At 40.4% G+C, this 3,860-nt stretch overlaps 1 pseudogene; it reads right to left on the bottom strand.

Annotated features, from left to right (window-relative positions):
* Positions 1-2,238: 2,238 nt before the first annotated feature.
* Positions 2,239-3,504, bottom strand: LOC121472517 (annotated as a pseudogene).
* Between the last annotated feature and the right edge of the window lie 356 nt (positions 3,505-3,860).

Raw genomic sequence — 3,860 nt, 5'->3', positions numbered from 1 at the left:
CGCTGTTGCTGTGTTTCTGCTGCCAGCACAGAATGCTTTTTTAACTCAAAATAGTCAACAGGCTACCAAGAGGACTGTAATTATATATTTTTAATTTTATTTCACAGGGTATGATTGCAGGCAAGATAGAATCAACAAAAATCGAGAAAACTGCCTACTATCAATGATATTAGGTTTGATAAGTATATCTATGTGAGAAGAGTTATTCAATTTTAACTTTGAATAGTTAGATTGCTTATTTATTTTAATTTCAGTCATGTGACATTCAGTCAAAGCCTCCCAGATAAAAATCGAAAGGTAAATATGTGAAGAATTTCATTGCCAGTATCCCGCACAAGAAACATCTGGCATCATAATCCTAAAATAACATATATAGAGAGCAAATGCCTTGAGCTGAATAAATAAATTCAAAGCATCTCAGGCTAGAGCATCTACATTTTGAATTAACTCAGTTTCCTTAGGAACTCTGGCTGAGAACTAGCTTTTAGGGAAATTATAAAACGCAAGAGTTTTCAGACTTGTCTTTTAGCTTTCTCTTCCATTTGTGAACTGTCCTCATCATGCCAACCCTGCCACCCACCAGGGTTTCTAGAACTCCTTTTCAGTTATCTATTTCCCATAGGCTCTCCCAACACTAGTTTCCCACGATACTCCCTAGTGGCTCCAGTCTTAATGTCAGAAACAAACCCGACAATTTAAATCCCAATAGTTAAATCACTCACTTTCTTTAGGTGCTACTTGTTCTCAGAAAACATCTACTCCGGATATTACAACTGCAGACTAAGCGGTAAAGGATAACTAAGGCAAAGACATTAGGAGATGGAAGAAAAAAAAGTTCCAGAAATCAATGCCTTGTCTACTAATCTCTGGCCAACCTTTTTCTCATTTCCCCCCAGATTATGTGATAGATCTGCCTGCTTCGTTTTCCACCGACATCATCAATTTTAACATTACGACTTGTTTGTGACTTGTTCTAATTCAATCAACCAAGTTGCTATTGAACATCTAAAATTATATAATTTTAGATTTGGAAAGCACTTTGGAGATGATTTTAGCTAACTACTTTCATTTAAAATATGATGATATTGAATCCTTGAGCTATAAAGCAATTTGCATAGGATAGCACAAGTTAAAGCTGGAAGACCTGTGTCTCCCAATTTTCAGCTTAGCTCCTTTCCTTGAGAACAATGAAAATGGAAACAATGAATTGCTTCATGCTCGTCAATTCAAGGAAATGAAAATGTTTATTGAACACATATTTTTCTTCATTTAAGAGCAAAATAATGTTATTATGACTATGGAGAAAATATTCTGTACATCACGTTATTAACAGAGGGAATTTTGCAGAGATAGATAACTAGGACATTTCACTTTCTTTTTGTGTATAAAACCAGAATATCCCCAAGTCCTGCAGCCTTCCAGAGTTGCCCTTCATTATTATCTTCACGAAATTAACTGAAGCTTCCATTCCATGAAACTTGAGAGGAGGTCCCATCCCTCCTCTCACTATTTCTGAGCCTTCCTGAGATGTCATGCAAAAGAGTCACAAAGAAGGAATATACAGACTTGCCCAGATACTTCAAATCCCGATCCTGACTCAATTTTTGATTATTCAGTTAAGACCCAATGCTGCCCCAAGTTGCTTGGGTTTTCTATATGTCATATCCTCCCAAAACATTTGTTTAATTTTTACCTAGCAGTGGTATAAGAACTTTACATGCACTAACTGATTGATTTAATCCTGAATACAGCTCTGTGGATTAAAGTACACTTTATCCCCATTTTGGTGCTAAAGTAAATGATGTTGTAGTTATGGCCCTAAGGTAGTTATGTTGCTGGAGCCAAGATTTGAACCGAAGTAAGTCTGCCTACAAAGGCTGCATTCTCAAACATGCAGGACAGACTGCTTCTACTTCATTTCCCAAGGTACAACTAACAGCATGCTGTTGTGCAAATCTACCAAATCCATGGTACACTGGGGCATAATTACTGCAGCACAAAAAAATAAAGATTAAATATTGAATGACAGCCATTATCGTTTCTCAATTCCTAGCCATCTCTGCTACAAAGAATCTCTTACTTTCTTTTCTTTGTTCTTCAGTTTCTCACATTCTTGTTTCCCTTTTATTTTATTTCTTTTAATCTTTTTGTTTCTTTCTCACTGTCTTTGATCAGGTCTTTACTTAAAATTAGCTGTCCAAAATGACTGACTTTTATGGAATAAACAAATATAAGTTTTTAGGCAGCAGGCTGCTTCTCTTCCGTGGTGGGTTTCTTTTCTGCAGGTTTCTTGTCAGCTGCTGGTTTCTTGGTAGCTGCAGCCTTTTTTCCTACCAAAGGTTTCTTTGGCTTTTTCACACCAACATCCTTCTTTCTTTTCTTCCCTACCATGGGCTTCTTGCCTGGAACCCCCTTGTCATCTGATTTGGCTTCTAAGGCCGCTGCTGCCTTATCCATCCGGAGTTTGTATTCTTGACCTGGTGAAGAATGGTGTTCCAGTGCATGGTCTTTGCTACGGGTTTAGTTTCAGCATGATTCTTAGGTTCTTCAGTGGATTCTTCTTCAGGACTGTACGATGAATCCTCTTGCATGGTGCTCGGAGGGCTCTTTGGATCCCTGGCCTTTTCAGGATTCTGCTAAGGTCTGTATTAAGCATCTTATGCATGGGAAGGTTGTAGTTACTCTTGAGGGAGGCAGCCTTAGGCCAAGTGCCATACAGATCATCTAACTTGCAGAAAGCACTTTCAGTCCAAATGCAGAAACGTCCCACATGCCCACCAGGAGCAAGTTTCAGAATGTTCAGTTTGCTTACATCAAGGAAAGTAATTCCAGGGATGTCTCTGAAGGTCTTGATGATACCAGTTTTCATTGTAGATGATGCAGGATCCCCTGCGCTGGATAGGACGACGGTTTCTCATTTTGCCCCTGCCAGCTCTCATTCTCTGAGAGGCATAGACCTTTTTGATATCATTCCAGGCTTTAAGTTTCTTAAGAAGCAAAACCTCCTCCTTGGTCTTCTTGGAGCCTTCAACTTTATCTTCAACCACCAAAGGAAGCTCAGGAACTTCTCAACACGGTGACTTTTAGACATGACCAGTGCTGGTGAGGCTGAGGCAGCCAGGGCAGAGCAGATGGCATATCACTTTTGTGTTGTGTTCACTCTGCAGTGCCAACGGCACCAGGTTGGTGCAAACATGCGGCCTCCACGACATATATTTCCAAAAGCACCCTGGCCAGAATGGTGAGGCCCCCGGCTGGAACTCTGGGCATTGGAGCCCCGGCTCTGCCTGTACCCCAAGACTCAGCACTGGTTTGATGACCTGCTGATTCACTGTCAGCATATGGCTGTCTGTTGTTTTTGCGCAAGTTGCTGTGAACAAAGTTCACGACATCTGGTCGAATGGGAGCCTTAAACACAGCAGGCAGGCTAACACTTTTGCCAGATGATTGCCCCTCTTCAGAGTACACAGATATCAAGGGAGGAGCACATGCCATTGCAGGGAGAGGAGAGGGCCTATTGTTTCCCTTTCAAAGCCATCTTTTCCCATGTTGCTTCTTGCCTTGACTCTTTGGAGAAAACCACTTTTCTCTCCTGAGTCTTCAATAGACAAGGACAATTCAAATGTCATCCTCTTGTTTTAAATGAAAAGTGTTTCTTTTTTGTCCCTTGAAAATAAAAAATCTATTATTTTAAGTTTCCTTTTTAAAAAATTCATCTTTTTTTTTTTTTTTAATTTATGATAGTCACAGAGAGAGAGAGAGAGAGAGAGAGAGAGGCAGAGACACAGGCTGAGGAAGAAGCAGGCTCCATGCACCGGGAGCCTGATGTGGGATTCGATCCCGGGTCTCCAGGATTGTGC

The sequence above is a fragment of the Vulpes lagopus genome, chromosome 12 (genome assembly GCF_018345385.1).
Source record: "Vulpes lagopus strain Blue_001 chromosome 12, ASM1834538v1, whole genome shotgun sequence".
NCBI lineage: Eukaryota > Metazoa > Chordata > Mammalia > Carnivora > Canidae > Vulpes > Vulpes lagopus.
The sequence above is the reverse complement of the archived record's forward strand: the minus strand, read 5'-3'. Positions and strand labels throughout refer to the sequence as shown.